General features: G+C 33.5%; 1 protein-coding gene across 9 annotated transcripts in view; it reads left to right on the top strand.

The window, feature by feature from the left end:
- Sgcz (sarcoglycan zeta) overlaps positions 1 to 17946 on the top strand; it is a 994036-nt gene that overhangs the window by 338896 nt on the left and 637194 nt on the right. For 2 of the 9 annotated variants that reach the window (XM_087217208.1, XM_087217209.1), the window contains one exon: positions 11974 to 12034. The exons of the other annotated variants lie outside the window; for them this stretch is intronic. The gene's annotated coding sequence lies outside the window, so the exon portion shown is untranslated. The remainder of the gene's footprint in view (positions 1 to 11973; positions 12035 to 17946) is intronic. 9 annotated transcript variants of the gene reach the window in all.

A 17946-nucleotide genomic window follows, 5' to 3' on the forward strand; every position in this document is an offset into this window, starting at 1 on the left:
CAGTCAGAGAAGTATTGTTTGTGTCCTACTAAGTCTCATTAGTTGTATTACAAAATGAATATAGACACCCTTTTACTTGAAGGTACCATGTCCAGTAGCTATTATTTGGTGTGTTGTCATATATTCACTACAACAGAACAACTGTGGGTAGCTCTGAGATTTATCCATTGTTACTACACAGAAGTGGAGTCACCAGCCTTTCACATTGTCTTCCTTTATGCTTTTGTATTCAACAGTTTTACTAAATACAAAATTACCTCCAGCATCCTCATTCATCTGTGGGCTGATGCCTGCTGTTTCCGAGTCTAGACACTAGATGGGGTGATTCTTCATCAAGTGAGTGAAGTGTTGTCAAGCCCCCTGAGAAGCACCAATGTGCAGGCCAGTAGACATTCTGTCTTTAATTGATATGTATGTTCAGATGATGCAGATTAAAAAACAATACATGAAAAAGGAAACAGAATTTCATTGAAAAGAAAACAGAATTTCATTGAACTTTCATTTGAATTTTTAATTAAGGAAAGTAACTGTTCCTTTTTATATGTAAACGATGGCCACTGGTTATCCTCAGTGATTTATAGTTTCTATATCTTTAGAAAAGAAATGAACATAAAGTAGTCAGAATAGTCTCCTAGATTAGTGCATTCCTTATCATTCCTTTGTTTTGCTAGCATATAATTTCATCTTTAAATATTGTGGAATTATTCAAAACTTTCACCTTTAATTTTCAGACAACAAAAGGATGTTCAATAAATGTTCAATATACATTTATAATGTTTAGTATGTGCTGGCCACTGCTTTAGATGCAGGAAATTCAGCAGTAAATTAAATCATCATCATTATCTTTTGTGGAGGTTAGATTCCTACATCAGTTTCTTTTCTTTCATACTCATGTTTTGCTGGTTCATATGTTATATCATTGGTTTGTAGAATCATGACCATCTTTATAACATGTAGACATAGATTTGGGAATTTATATGAGGAGTAGTAGGTAAACACAACAATGAATTGTTGGAAGATATTAGTAATTAGATTCATTTTAATGGTGCAATGGGATTTATTTTAAAAAGATGGCAAATATTTGTTTATTAATTTTGTTGAGCAGATCAGGGGTGGAATTATGGAATTATAATCTATAGAGCCCAAGACCCCAAGTCTCTGAAATTTTTCAAGGAGGTTCAGCGTTAAAATAATATTCACAATGCCAATAAGTTATTATTATTTTTTAATATGATGACATCTTTTCTATTGGTGCAAAAGTAATGGTAGATAAACCTTGCATGTTAATAAAGGGAACACCAACAAAATATAGTAGTCATTATATTTCTTACTGTTGTACACTTCCCCTTAAGAATATCCCTCATAAAGCAGTAACATTTATGAATTTTATTAAATTGTGATCCCTAAATAACTGCCTATTAATAATCGGGGTGACCACCAAAAATATGCATAAAATGCTTCTTCTACAGAAGTACACTAATTGTCACTAGGAAAAGGAGTTAACAGAGTCTTTCAGCTGTCAGCTGAACTTACTGATTTTTTTCATAGAAACCCACTTGGCCTAAATTAACAGAAAAATTAGCCAAATATGGATGTTCAGCTATTTAGTTTAAAAAATGAACAAAGAAATGTTATTCCAAGGGAAACTGGTAAATGTTACTAAAATAAAACCACCCTGCCCCCTCCAACAACAACAACAACAACAAAACAAAGCAGTAACAACAAAACAACTGTGACCTTTCATATGAAAATTAGAATTTTGGAAAAAAAAAAGAAAAAAAATTAGAATTTTGGAAAACTCACATCTACCAGTATAAGAATGATAACCTCCTGATACTTAGATTTTTCTGATAAGATATTTAGGGATTTTACAAACTGACACTTTAGCATTGTGTAATGAAATGTGTCACCTCTCATAAAATTGGCATAATTCAGTGAATCAATATTTGCCAGATCACTCTTACATTACAGTATAATATCAGGCTTGGTAAAAAAAAAATCTACCCTCAAATCAACCAACAATTCTAATATAATCAGTGATTCTAATGTAATCAAGTGGGAAATGTTTATGGACAGATTTCAGATTCCACAATGCAACTCATGTGTAAGAAATTATTACTTGTTGAGTTTTGTTCTACTATCAAAGGATGCTCAAAATTAGCTAAAAAGGTCAAAGCTTCCCCTTTTCCAGCTACATTCAACTCACATCTGTGTGCAGTCAGATATCCCTCTTATTGAAACTAAAATAACATGTTGCACGAAATTGAAAGCAGAAGCAAATGTGACATTAGAGCTGTCTTCTATTACTGTAAACATGAAAGAGATTTGAGAAAATGTCAAGCAAGGCTACTCTTCTTAGTCACTGGATTTTTGTTTTAAGAAATAGTTTATAAAATGTTGTTTATTTTAACATGCCTTGAGTTAATATTGTTAATCAAATTAAATAATTTCTGTTTAATTTTTAATTTAGCAAATATCAGAAAATACATATAAATGAGAGTTCACTGAGGTCTATAGTAATTTTAAGAATGAAAAAGGTTGTGAAATTATAGGATTATGCCACAGAATGTCAGTTAAACAGGATTTTTTTCTCATTTTATAGGGATTGTGATAAGTGTATTGTACCTGTTACAGGCCACAGTATTCTCATGCTACTTTCTACATCTGAATCATATAAAAACACACATTTTGTGATTTCATTCTCTCAGGGGATTTTTTCCTGTTAATTTTGGGTAGGACAAAAGAATCAAGAGCTTTTAAGCCTTATTTTAGGTGATTCTGAGGTTAGCAAACATTAGGGCTATGAATCATTATTAGGAAATAATAAATGTTTTCACAGTAGTCTTATAAAAATATTTTTGTCCTTTCAAAAATAATATGCTTATTATTTAACATGAGCAAAACACAAAATTAACAATTCAAAATCCTTCATCTGAAATCTCATGACAAAAATAGATAACTATTGTTAAACCTAAATATAAATACAGTCTTTGATATGTGAATGGGTGTGTGCTTCTGTGAGTTTTCAAATGAATGTTTTGCTTTTTAATCACTTAATATTTATTGAACATCTTTTTTCCTTCTGGTGCTAGGGATGGTACCCAGTTTTGCATTCTTCTAGGCTCGTGCTCTGCCACTGAGCCTGTTGCCAGACCAGCAGTAAGCATCTTGCCATTACCTATGGAAGCGTGTGGTTCCAAACCTAGCCATTTCAGAATTATTAGAAAGGCATTAGATACAGTGCTTCCTGGGCTCCATGCTCGAAGATCCTAGTATTTTTTAAACTCATTTCCTACTGAAAGAATCATCAAAAAAGTTGGAATAGTTTTTCAGTCTTTACTTTGGGGAAGGTGCTAAATGGTCAAATTCTTGCCTAGAAAATCTCATTACTTGCATTCTTATTAGCAGAGAGATTCCTACCAGCAGCATGTTCAAGCTTGTAGCAGGTTGATAACGGAGAAGTGTTACCCAGGTGTGTCACTTGGTAACTGTTTGGACACTAGATAGAGGTGGACAATTTTTGTGTTTATTATCCATGTGAATTTCTTTGAATGGCCGCTTCAGCTCAAACCCACACCTTTCCAGGTTGCTATTAAGCAGCCCGACCATGTTTGCAGAATTTCCCCTGCAGCCACTGCCAAGCACAGTAAGGACTAAGCCTCACAGCCATTCTGCTATGTGATTCCATTGAAGCATAACTTGTCAGTCTTCCATCATCTCTTAGCTAAGTTTTAAACATGACAAGAGATGTACTGAGAATTAAACTTACACTTTGATTACAGTCTCCTACCCGCAAGTTAATTATTTTAAACATGTTTTATGTTGATTCATTTAAAAAGTAACTCTCAGAGGTATAAACTCTTCAAGTAAAAGTATAGGAGAAATTATGTGCTTTAAATGGCAAATAAATTGTCAGTAACTACTGTATAGTTCCATTTGTTATCACTGGAAACTGCCTTTCAAAATTCAGATAGGTCTGTAGTGAGAAGTCAAGTCTGTTCCTTATGTGTAGTAATCTCCAGTCAGCAAGAGTGTGAGTCAGGAAAAATAAAAGCCTTAGAACTGTATCAAGTGAAGTATATGCTGGCAAAAAACGATCCCAAGGCTGCCTTTGGAAGTCGACGTTACCATTATGTTGCAAGACATGTTCTGCCTTCAAGCTTGTGAAAAGCAAAGGAAGAATATTTCTGGAAAAATTTTCTAAGATTTACACCTCTGTGGTCCTTTGCACTATACAGCCACAATGGACCATATGCTACCTTTCAGTAATTTTGATAACTTTTTAGAGTTGGTTTTAGATAGTCTGTGTTGAAAATACCCACGCGAGGGCAGGGGCAGATGCCTCGAGCTGAGAAGCCCCAGGATGAGCTCCGGTCAAGGCTGATTTTAAGCCGAGCCCAGGTCTTTCTACTGTTCTCCAATCTGAAACGCTGTTGAGAACGAAATCGGAGATTGTTTATACAGAGAGATACCAAACATAGACCAGGACGAGGTTAGACCCAATGGGAGCACAAATACAGATGCCTGAAACCCAAATCGAGAACAGAGATGCCTGGGGAATTGCTGGAAGCTGGGTCCTGGGGAAGGAGTGGTTTATCCAGATAAAATGCCTCCAGGGTTGTCTTTCCTGAGCCCACATGAATATCTGAAGGGCTGCTCAGGTCACTACAGTTTGCCACGTATCTGTGAATAGTGTGGTGTCGTTGGCTGAGTGAAGAAGGCTGAAAAAGAACACGATCTGAAGGACTTGTGTGTCAAGTTAGGAAGTCTGACTCTAGTAGGCAGTGAATCTACTTTCTGTTTACCTTCTTTAAAAAATGTAAAAGTGAACAAAATGCTTATTGGTATTCCTGAGATAATCTATTAAAAGTATAACAAAAATTGGAAGGACCATCAAATTTTTCCCTTTTCCCTGGTTAACATAGAGATTTACATATGTTTATGGTATTTCATATTTATCGTAGACATATTTGGAAACACTATACAAAAGCAGTTAAAACTAAGGTTTCCTACAGTGAGAACAAAATTAAAGGCTACTGAATTTAAGATATTTGTTTTATAAAAACTTAATATTTATTTGCTAATTTACTCTGTGTTTACATTGTATATATATATATGTATATTTCTTAATACTTTCAATTCTTTGTTGAACATTATGGGGTATAAATGAACTATTATACATACTTTTAAAATTCTCATGTATTATCTTATTTAGAATAATAACAATTGACTTGCTTTGTGAAATTTGAATGAAGTTGTATGGTGAGCCACTTTTCCTACAAGTTGTAAACACCAACTCTGTGTAGAAAGTCCAACATATATAAGAGTTCTTGTGTATAAGAGATTTTTAACTACTAAACAAGATGAGTTAATAATAAGAAAATAACAGTGATACATTTCAATTATATTTTGTGACTATACTAGAAGAGATATTGTAAGTTTAGATAGAGTATAAAATTGTCAAAAGAATCATATGGAGACCAGGGTGGTTCCAAAATGGATGACTATAAGGCATGCCACATTTGGTCTTTGATACAATCCTTAAAATATGCTATTATGAAGAAATCAAATAATAACACATACTGGTGAGTCTGTGGGGAATAAGGAAAAAAAAACATTTGTACATAGTTGGTGGGAATGTAAGTTAGTACAACCACTATGGAAATCAGTTTGGAGATTCCTCAAAAAACTTAAAATGGAAATTCCAATTTGACTCAGCTGTATCACTTCTAGGTATCTTCCTGAAAGTGTTAAATATATCATATTACAGTGACACCTGGATACCCATGTTATAACAGTACAATTCATAGTACTTAAATCTTGGAACCAGCCTATATGTCCATTAACAGGTGAATGGATAAAGAAAACGTGATAATTATAGGCATTAAAATACTACTATGCTAAGAAGAAGGATGCATTTGAGAAAAATAGATGCAACTTGAAATCATAATGTTCAGTGAAATAAATCAGACTCACAAGCTTAAATTTCACTATACACAAAGTATAAATAAATTGAAGATAAAAATAAAAGCTAGATAATAGGAAACATGGAAATAAATATTTTGCAAATGAGAAGGGAATCGGGAGATGGAGAAGAGGGGGAATTAAGGAAGAAGGAGGAGTCAGAAAAAGTATTGAGTTGTATTGTGCACATGTACCAACTCCCCACAGTGAATGTAATCACTATGTACTGCAAACCTGTACTAAGAAAAATAAATTCTTTTTAAAAAATTGCTTAAAAGCTTGTGTACTGTGTATTGGCAAGGAGGAAGGAAGGCTTAGAATAAGTTGTAGTAATGAAAGTGAATTGGATACTGTGAATAAATCCGTTTGGTTTACCCCAAGAAATAATGGAGAAAGTAAAATTTCAATAATAATTATATGTACCTTGTCTATTTTCTTCTCTTCCTCTCCTTCCTCTCTCCTTTCCCTAACTTTGATTTGGAAAGAAACTAAGCTCTTAAATGGTACCCATGTGACACTAATTTCTCAACCTTCTCATGATGTGAGGTACCAGTGATGGATGACAAGCTATTTAGATTCACTTCTTAAAAGACAAAACCAACCACTGTAGTGACTGCATTGTTTTAACCTGCTTTTTGTATTGTTCTGTGAATTTGCATACTGTATCAAGAGCCTTCAGAACCTCCCCGTCACCTGCTCCTCAGATCAGAAGGTGATTGTGGCTTTGGGTGGATAGTAATCAGCCACAGCACTGCCTGGTCAGAAAGAGCAAGTGTCCTAGCCTTTTACCTCATGCGACTTTGAGTGCCCCTCCAGCATAGGTCCCGAGGGAACTGCATTTGGTGGACTGGAGTGGCCTGCGTGCTTCAGGTGAGATGGCAAGTGTAATGGATAACCTGTGTCTGGAAGCATCTCTTTCCCATAAGAAACCTGTTGTTACATTACCATTTTTGTTGCTGCTTCTTCTTCCATTTCTTTAAAAGTTGTATAGTGTGAAGGGGAAAAAACTTGTGATGATATGCAGGAGTTAGGAATCCACGGCATTTCTGTAAATCGCACACACACATACCCACATGCTTTCATTTTAATTTCCTCAAACATGAATGGGGTTTGATTCACAAATTAGGTTATTACTGGAAGTCAATTTCTATGCACCCTCAGAAGCAGCACGCCCTCTCTTTAGTGAGGGTGATTGCTATCCTGAACAGCATAGATCTGATCTCCTAACATTGGTTCCCATTAGTGCCAGAGAAAAACACCATAGAAATATTAACTTATGGATTTAGTAGCCAGCAAGCAGAGTTTAAGTGAAATAGAATTTGAAAACAATATTGCAGGGATCCAAGAAATACTTTGATGGAGAGCTGGTACTCCATGGAACACTAGAGGTGGGAAGTGAGCCAAAGGAAAAATCTTGTACTTTGCAATTTTTCCTAAATATGGCCATGGGCCAACATAATATAATTACACAAGCTGTGTTGCCCAAAAACTAAATATGAACAAAAATGGAAAAGACAAGATGTTTGTAGGGGAGACTATAGGCATCTGGTGTGAAGTAAAAAGTCAATGGAGTGTTCAATTGAGATGAAGAACACTCATTCCAGAATGTTTGCAGGCAATTGTTGGCAAGGTGCTTCTTCAGAACTGTGTGTGCCCAACAGCAACTTGTGTGGAAACAAGTTTCTATTTTGATGAGATTTTTATTCAAGCACATATAAAAAAAGAGTTCCACTCCTTAAATTATAGTTTATGATTTCCCTAATATTTAGAAAAACTAGAATTTTTTATAGGCACACATGAACTAGAGACCTGTTTGAATGTTTTATATTTTATCAACCATTTACAAAACATCAAGAATTTGTACAGTTCTTACACAATATTTCTGTTTTTCAAAATGTTTCCTAGACTTGAAGCTCAAGGCTATCCTGTGGATGTTCCACATATTTAGAAATGTGATTGTGTACCACTTTGAAAAATATTACATTTGAGTTTTTATGCCTTTATTTCCCGAGATGACTTCCCAGGAAATGTTTTAGGGTATGATCTCTTTTAAAAATTTGATCATGGAGGTTTAAGGATCGGCAGTGCTCTAACTAAAAACAACTAAAGCAAAGGAACTTTTAACCTGAGGGGACAAGGAGATTGCTGAAGTTTATTTCTTTTGGAGAAAAATATGTTAAAGATAGGTCTAATAAACTTTTCTGTGGTAAGTATTTTTCTTCTGTGTATTTTCGAAGATCTCAACCACCACCCTTTTCCTTTGATAAAACTGGTTGTCCTGTGCATAATCCTGCTTTCATTCTTGAGGGAAAAGAAATTAGAGATGATAGGCATAATTTCCTTTCTCCATCAAGGTTCTGAAGCCCAGAGATGTCTGGCTTTAGGCTAGGAGCTGGTTTCTGTAGTGATAGATTAGTTTGCATTTTCTATAGTATTATATAGTAGCAATCATACAGTATATACATTTTATTGTCTACTTCTTTCACTTGCTATGATTATTTCAATATTAATCTAAGTTGTAGTGTAAATCCATATTTTGACTTTTTTATTGGTGAGTACTATTCAGTGACTGGAATCTATTTATCATTTGTCTCTAGGTTTTCCTTATTATAAAAAGTACTGACATATTCTTTTATTTCTCTTGATTAAACATTCACTATGAGTAGAATGACTGGATCATATGCTAGAGGTACATTTAAATTTGTAAGAACTCAACAAATTGTTTAAAAAATGAATTTACTGTTTTACATTCCAATCGGTATAGTATAAGAGATCTAGTTCCTTTATGCATTCATCAGTGGTTGATGCAATCAGTCTTTTAAATTTTAAATACAATAATCCTGTTTAGGAACTTAGATATCTAATTGTGGCTTTAAATTGTATATTATTAATGAATAATAATGTTGAACATTTTATCTGTTCTTAGTCATCCTCATTCTTTCTTTAGTGAGCTGTCCAAATATTTTACCAAATTTTAATTTGGTTTTCTAACTTTTGAGTTTTCAGTCTTTTATATATTCTGATAAAAATCATTTTGTGATGTAATGATGCATAAACATTTTCTCCAATTATCTCTTGTCCTTGTGTTTTTTCACAAAGTTCTTCAAAGAGCAGATAATTTTGCTGATAGCCACATTTTCCTTTTCTCCTTTATAGGTTGAACTTTGGGGACTGTATCAAAGAAATCCTTACCCAATGCAACTTGACAAAATCTTATCCTGGTTTCCTTTAGAATTTTCTTAATTTTAGGATTTATTTTTAAGTATGAAAAGTACAGTAAGTTTTATATATACTGAGAGTGAAGAATACAGTTTGTTTTCTTGCATATGGTCAGCCAATTGTCCTTACTGCATTTATTGCTAAAATTATCCTTCTTCCTTGGCAATGTCTTTATATATTTACAAGGTATATTGATGTAAAGGTGGCTCTCTTTCTGATCTCTGCCCTGTTCAGTGGATCAGTGTTTCTATTTTGTTCTACAATGCTGTCTTGGTTATCATAGCTTTGCAATATGTTTTGAAATGCGATAGTGTTAGTTCTCCAGTTTGATTCATCTTTTTAAATGTTAGTTTTTCCACTTTAGACCTTTTACATTCAAATATCAATTTTACATAATTTTTAAAATATCTACAGGAAACTTTGATGGGCTATTGATAATCATTGAATGGAGGATTATAGGCTCATTTGGAGACAATCCATATCTTAACAGTACTGAGTTTTTCTACTCATTAATATGTGTGCATTTCCATTTATTTTTATTGTTTCATTTCTATGAAAAGTTTTACAGTTTTCAGTATCTAACATTTTCCTCAATGTTTGCCTAAGAACTTTGTAATTTCTATGATGTTCTACATAGCATTTTCAAATTGTTTATTTCCAATCATTTCCTGGCAATTTCTGGAAATAAAACAGGTTTCTTTTTTATAATTTATCTTGCTAAGTTTACTTATTCATTTCTAATAATTTTTATAGATTTCCTTTGATTTTATACATGGGTAATGGTGTTCCCTACAAATAAAGACACCTTTATATTTGACCACTGCAGGTGCCTCTGTTCGTAGTGCCTAATATCCTACCTGGTACCTCCAATACAGTACTGAGTGAGAGCAGATACACTTGCCTTATTCCTGGTCTTATGGAGAAAGTACTCAAATTTATTTTAAGAATTAAATATGACTTTTCCTCTGTTTTCTTTTTTATAATGCCCTTTATCAGGTTAAGTAATTTATTTTCATTTTCTAATTTGCTAAAAGTTTTCAGTAGGAATGGTATGTAATATTATTAAATACATTTTATAAATCTATTGACATAATCTTATGTTTTTCCTGTTTTTCTTTTTGTTAGTATATTAAATTTCTATTCACATCAGAATTTTAAGGCCAGGTATGGTGGCACACACTTGTAATCCCAGCACTCAGGAGGCTGAGGCAGGAGGATCAACAGGAGTTGAAGACCAACCTAGGCTGTGTAGTGACTTCAAGGCCAGCCTGAACTACATAGTGATACTTTGTCTCAAAAAAATGAAAAAAAAAACAAACAAAAAAGAATTTTAAGTCATCCTTACATTTCTTCAATACATCCAAATTGGCTATTGGTGTTATCCATCTCTAAATTTTTGGATGAATTGACTTTATTAAAAATTTGTATTTTGTATTTATGTTCATGAAGTATATTTTTCTACAATCTACAAACTTGATGTAAATTCATCAAGTTTTGAATTCAGGGTAATATTGGCTTCATAGAACGAACAGGGAAGTAAACTTCTCTTTTTAATTTTCAGAAGAGTTTGTGTAGAATTGGTATTTTTTTCTTTCTTAAATATTTGGTAGAATTCATGAAAGAATACATATAGGCCTGAAGATTATTTTTTCCCTCTCTGAGAAAAGATCTTCATTTAATAATTCAATGTTTAAAGTAGATTTTTGGCTATGCAGTGTTTTTTTTTCTTCTAGAGTGAGTTCAGTAAGTTGAGTTTACCAAGAAATTTACTTATTTCATCTAAAGCCTTGGCTATGAAGCTTATTGGTTTAAAGATGTTTATAGTATATCTTTCTTTTCCTTTTCTATTTGTTACCTGTAGAATCTGTAGTGATGTGATCTTTCCCTTTCCTACTAAATTTCTCCAGTAATTAATATCTTCCTTATTTTTCCTCCTACTCAGTCTGGCTTAGATAGATTAATTTATTCATCTCAGAAACCCAGATTTTTTAAAAAAGTATTTTATATTAATACTTTATTTTTCATTTTACTGACTTCCACTCAAATCTTTTTATATCACTTCTTCTATGTACTTTGGATTTAATTAAGTCACCTTTCCCTTTTCTCTTGAGGTAGATGCTAAAGTTACTGATCTGCAGGTTTTCTTTCCTTAAAATAGGTAGATAGTAGTAGAGGAATCCAAAAGTGTAAATTAGGCAAGTTGGTTAATAATATGTTCAAGTTCCCTAAATATTGACCGCCTTTCCTCTTTTTGTCTGGTTAATTGCTAAAAAAAGCAACAATTACAGTTTGTCTTTTTCTCCCTGATAGCTTTGTTTCATATATTTTAAAACACAGATTCTATATATGCATGTTTAGGGTTATAATGTTTTCAGATGAATTGACCCCTTTGTCATTGTGAAATACCCCTTTTCTCCATTACTATTCTTTGCTTTGACTTCTGCTTTGAAATTAAGGTAGCCATTTCTGCTTTCTTTTGATTCATGGAAGGTTTTTTGCCTTTCTTTTGCCACTTGTGTCTATGCATAAAGTACATCCTTTGTGGAAAGCATAATTATATTTTACTTTGAATCTAATCTAACTGGTGGAACTCTACCTCATTTATGCTCTTTGTTCTAGTATCTAGGCAGTGGAGATTCCTTAATATGATAAACACTTTTCATGCTATAGGGAAAACTTAAGGCAACTAGAACCAATGAAACCATGGCACTTGAAGCTACTTCTTTGGGTCACAGCTGTTTGACTCTTTTAGAAAAACTTGTCCTAACAGAGAGTTTACTCTTCCCACAGTGGCACCACACAACACATGGAAACAGGCCAGTATATATGATCCCGTGTAAGGAAGAAGAAAGTGAGTAGTAGAATCTACCCTATTTGTCAGTCCTTAAAGACATATAAGAGTAAATATATAAATGTCAATATGATTGTTTTCTGTGCTTCTCTTTAAATGATGAAAAGTGGAAACAGCATCAAATACTTTTTGATATTTCAGAAATATTTCTAGAAAAAACAAGAATATTTAACGTAGTGTTTGTTTATCATAAACATATGGGAGACTCTGATAAACAGGCATTTATAAGTATTTCACCATGTACCAGACACTCTACAGGGCATGTTGACATTCATGAATTTTTACTGAATAATTTTTACATAGCAGGTACATAGAATTAGAATCAGTTCATTTTGATTTTACTACTTGTGACCATCACAATCAAGCAAAAGCAACCAAATAGTTTGTTTTGTTTTGTACTAGGGATCAAACTCGGGACCTTGCACTTGTGAGGCAGGTGTGGAACCACTGAGCTAAATCCCCGGCCCAGCATAGCAATCTTTTCAAAATGCAACTTTGATTGTGTAACTTCTAAATAAAATTCCAAGATTTTTCATTACTTTTAAAATAATGATAAAATCACTTCTACAATAGGCTCACTAAGCATTATGTATTGTTGCCTCTGTCTGTGTATTGTAGCCCTCAAATGATTGGCCTATACTCCGTGTGTCCCTCCCTAGTGGACTTTGATTTCCTCCTTCTCACTCTACTCCTCTCCCTTCTCACCTGCCTATGTCACTTACTATTTATATTTTTTTCTGAAAACATACTATTTAAAATTCTTCCAAGGAGTTAAGGTTCTTGCTCAAGGGGCTAAACTTCCTATTGATCATCATGCAATTATGTGGAGAGAAGGCCTCTCAGAAATAATAGAATTTGAGTTATTTAAACAACATGAACATGAACTCTCCCATTATAATATTTCCCTGAGTGAAGACTAAAATTCAGAAATTGAAACTATAAACAGTAAATTTTAAAGCTTACTCTCTTTCATGAGCTTGGCTTGTGTTTGTAGATAGAACAACAGAGAATGAACTACTTGCCTCGGTTTGCAGTTTATGTTTGATAATTGAGACATATCCTAGCATTTAGCTTTCTTTTAAAAAAATTTGTTGAGTTTATTGATACATTTAGGTATACCTTATGATCACATTCATCATTGAGAATTTGTACCATACATGAAATATCTTGATTCTTATTTTTTCCCATTCCCCTGCTCTCCCTTCAAACCCTCCACCCCCGATATACAGAGCTAATATATTTGGTGTTTTAGGCATGTAGGATTTAACTTGAATGAATCAAATTTTGTAAACTTATTTTCTTTTTGTTTTTCATACATTCTGTTCTAAAACACTAGAAGAGATTCAGTCTCCATTTTCCTGCAATAGTAAGTACTTCAGGAAAAATTCATACTCCCTGATAATATTTCTTCATTTTTAAGACTACCTTCATAGAAAGCATAGTAAAGTTAAGATGATACCCTTGATAAGCAAACTATAGCAGGTGACCCAAGTGCACTAATTATCATCTGACTACTAAGATAAAGACACAAAAGTGATATAGCAATGTATCTGACAGTTTTAAATCTCTGAAGTCTAAGGCAAAGGAAAATTAAGGTGTTTCTAGTTAAATCTTTTACTTTTTATTTTTATAGACTAAATCAAGTTCTAGGAAGATTAAATTATTATAAAAGATAGTGCTTGACAACAAAAACAATTTAGATCTCTTCAATTTATGTGTCATCCTCTACTTCTAAGTGGCCTGAAGATAATTCCTGGTGCTCATTTTAAAGAAACAAAATTAGGTTGCTTTGACATTGATTCTAATTACTTTCTCCATTATTGCCAATTATCTGCATGCAAAATTTTAATGGGTAACACCATAAATGATATTTTCTAGAATTTGATAAAGTGATGTGTATCGTGATTTTTATTGGACATACAACATCAATAGAATGAGTTTTTAAAAGTTGTATTATTGGCCCTGAAACACAACTAATTCACATTCAAGTATGGTATTTATTATCTCACAAGAATAATTATTTGCATTTTGAATTTTAATACTTATCCTTTACAATAAAATAGTTGGCAAAGGGACTCACTCAATCCCTCTGATCAATATTCATCTTTGTCAAGTTTAAAATCCTTTAGGCACAAGTAATCTTTCTTTCTCGTTCAAGGAAATAATTATATTCAGATTATGTGAGCACTCTTTTATTGAACATGTACTTCGCTTACAGCTCTCCTGTTCATGATAATGTGTTTCATCAATTTAAACCATTACCAAATGCCAGGAATGCAGGGCTATTGTTTTGTTTCTCTTCATTATTGATGCATTGTGAAGTACACAAATCTACAGGCATGAAAAATCCAAGGAATCATATCAGAGCCTAGGGAGTTTCACTGCCCTGGGGCAGATTGTTTGGCAGGTATTCAGTGAGTCAGTGGATGGGGGAAGCTGCTGCCTTTTAGCACTAACTGGAACTGTTTCCCATTCTTCACTAAAGTAATCAGGACTCCCTAATGCCTTGGAAGACTTGAGCTCAAGAGTAGTAAGGAGGTAGATAGGTACCAAGAGTGTTCATGACATTAACTATAGGTCAAAAGAGCAGGCTCTGGAATGTTTTTGTAGTTGAAGATGTTATACTATTGGTTTGAAAAGAGAACAATAAGCAAGGTGGCTCTCAGTGATGAGATGGCAGATACAGATAATACAGAAGAGTCTTACATAGGGTGTGATATGGTGGATAGACACTTGGATAATTTGAATAATTCCAAACCCCAAGAAACCTCGTTTTTGAAGTTGTCAAGCAACAGTATGAAGTAAAAACAGGGAATAGGATACACTCTGTTTTTGAATGTATATTGGGAATTATTAAATGGATCATGGGGTAACATGAAAATACACCAGATAAGAATATAACTTATTTGACTGGCAGAAGTGCTTCACAGGAGGCTAAAAACATGTAGTGTTATGACTCCCTATGACACAGATTTAATGTTGGTATGATTGCAAGAGTAATCAGAAAACAGTGAGAACATTAATGTTCCCTATGATTAAATTATAAATTTGAATTTCTATTTTATATTTCATTTATATTTATACTTCAGTGTTATATAAACAACTTATTTCTCACTTTATATTTTATGTCTTTATAATAACCAACAACAGAGATGAATTTGTTTCTTGAACTCTAACTCTATAAGGTTTTAACAAAGGCTGTTTCTATCCTATGCTTTGAGCTTTGGAGAGAGCTGCTAAGATTGAGAGCTCATTCAAGGTGTTGGAGAAGTGAACAAGAAGAGGATGAATTGGCAAAATAGAGCATTGCTAGTAACATGTTATAAATTTCAGTGGGCACCAAAAATTAAGACTTTCATTGATGTCATATATAAATTCTAGGATTTTGGCTATAGTTAAGCTTTTATGGTTTATAAATGCTATCATAAAAGATGAATAATCAAAAAATGTGATCTCTTAAGAATTTGTTCTTTTTGACCTGTCTAGCCACTGAGGTCTCATATACCCATCCTTTACATTACTTGTTAAAAGGATAAAGTTAATAAAATGGACTAGATGAATTGATAGGTACATACATTAATAAATGCTACTATCAAGATTCTTATCATGGAGAATGAAAATAAAATTGAGTGAGCTTAAGTAAAAGGGTGACTTTTGTAATGTTATGGAAAGCTCTTAAAATACCAAAGTAAAAGCAAACAGGGGCTTAAGATGCATGGAAATCAGAATATATCTCAGTCAATGGGCCATCAAGTCAAAACATTCATTATAACATGGGATGACAGAAAAAGTAAAGTATTTGCTATACAATATATAATTCAGAGGAATTACATTTATTATAAAAATTATGTGCTATTACTTTATATCCATAGGTATACTGATGACTTTTAAACATAGGTCTCTGTTTAAACATTCTCCTGAACTCCTGAATTATAAATCCAAATATGCACATGATAGCTGTACCAAGTAGTCTAATAGATTTCTGATAACTAATATTTCTCAGCAGAGGTCCTCCTACATATCTCCACAATGGGTCATGTACCACTTTCAACACTTTATTAAATTTCACTTCTCTTTATCCAATTATTTATGCATAAGAGCTAAAGTCATCATTGACCTTTCTTGGTCTTTCACAGCTTCGTCAAGTACTTTTTCTCTCATTTCAAAATATAAGCAGAATATCACCTCACTAATCCATTATCATGTCAATTCCCACTTAGAATATGACATTAGTCTATTAGATATTCCTGAATTCAGTCTTCCCCTTATAGTTTTTTCCCCTGCATTCTTTTTTTATCCTGAAGAACTTTCTAGGTCTTTCTTTCATATTATTCATATCACCTTATCTTATTTTGTTGAGTAGCTCTATTCTGTCTACGTGCTTCCTGGACTCTTTCCTGAGACTTCTACTTCTTTCCCTTTGATCAATATGCTATAGCTGTGTTGACTATACTAGTTGATGTAATGCTGTAGCAACAATTCTTAAAATCTGTTTTAGGTCCTTGTCAATTATGTGTGACAATAAGAAGAGACACAGAAGAAGTAGAAGGAAACCAAAATTGTTATATTTTCAGGATCTACAGAGGAGTCAAGGCATGCTAGGTAGTATAATGTGAAAATATTAGATGACAGAAGACATCAGCAAGGAAAAGCAGAGCCTAAAGCCTTTTTGAGGTTTTCGTGGGAAAAGGCAGAACCAGGTACACAGTTTAGAACTGTCTAGTTTGAATAATTTCAATGGACTCTGCATGATAGGAATAATCCCTAGTTGGACCTGGTCCTGAGTTTATTAAAGCCTCCTTGAGGGGAAGGGCCAGAGAGCAGAAGCCTGGCTCTGCACTGGTCAGCTTACATTTGAAAGGCATACTCTTAGTGGAGTGTATATATATATATATATATATATATCTCAAACAGGAATTCAGTCTTCCCTATTCAAATGAGAGAAGTCAGTGAAGTAGGCATAACTTTTTCTTCATCATCTTGGCCTGGAAAATGTCATTTATGACTTTTGCTTATCTATTTTTTTCAAAGACCAGAGGCATGGACATCCCTGCTGTAAAGATGGGGATGAGAGAGGTAGTCCATGGATAAAAAGCTAATTCCCAGAAATGTCTCTATACTCTGAAAGGTGAGCACAAATCTTGAGTGGGCCCTCTGTAGCTCAATAATCTACCTGCTAGTCCTTGAAAAGAGTGGGAATGTTCCTTCATTGGGTATTTTATTTGTTATTCATTTTGCCTGGAACACTTTTCCCAGATTCCTTCATGCCCCATTTCTTCATATCATTTAGGTCTTTTTTCAATTATCACCTGTTCAAAGTGGCTTTCCTGATCACTCACCTTCTTTTAATCACAAGGGACTCTGGCTTGTGCCAAGGTGTTTTCTCTGATCCCACCTGAAAGTAAGCTAGTTTTATTTCTTGCTGTGTCCTTGGTGCCAAAACTGATAACTGACCAACTTTGTTAAAGATATTTAACAATGGAGGTTTAAAAAATTAGAATAGAATGGTCATTTCTAAATACAAATAAAGGTATAAATTCTTTGAGAATATGCTTAAGGTTTTATATAGTCACAAGAAGTGGGAAAGAATATTATAATCTTAAAATGGTAAGTGGCATCATACAGAGTATTATTTGGGGCTGTGGAGACTATTTTCTATCAAAATAGTACCCATCAAGTATTTATGAACCGGAAATAATATAGTATTATTTTCCATTGATAAGGATAATTGTGTTTTGGGAAGGCAGAGATTGAGAGGGAACAGACCAGAAGAGGGGAAGCCAGGGTATTGTATGGGAAAGAAAAGTTAAATCCAAATGTAGCACCTCAATTTTCCAGGCAGAGTACTGAAATTTTAATAATGATATTATTGTAAAATATTCCTGCAATAATCTTTTGATATAGGGATCATT

Source organism: Heterocephalus glaber, unplaced genomic scaffold, assembly GCF_053883595.1.
Source record: "Heterocephalus glaber isolate CG9 unplaced genomic scaffold, H.glaber_assembly_v1.0 deba00001461, whole genome shotgun sequence".
NCBI classification, from domain to species: Eukaryota; Metazoa; Chordata; class Mammalia; order Rodentia; family Bathyergidae; genus Heterocephalus; species Heterocephalus glaber.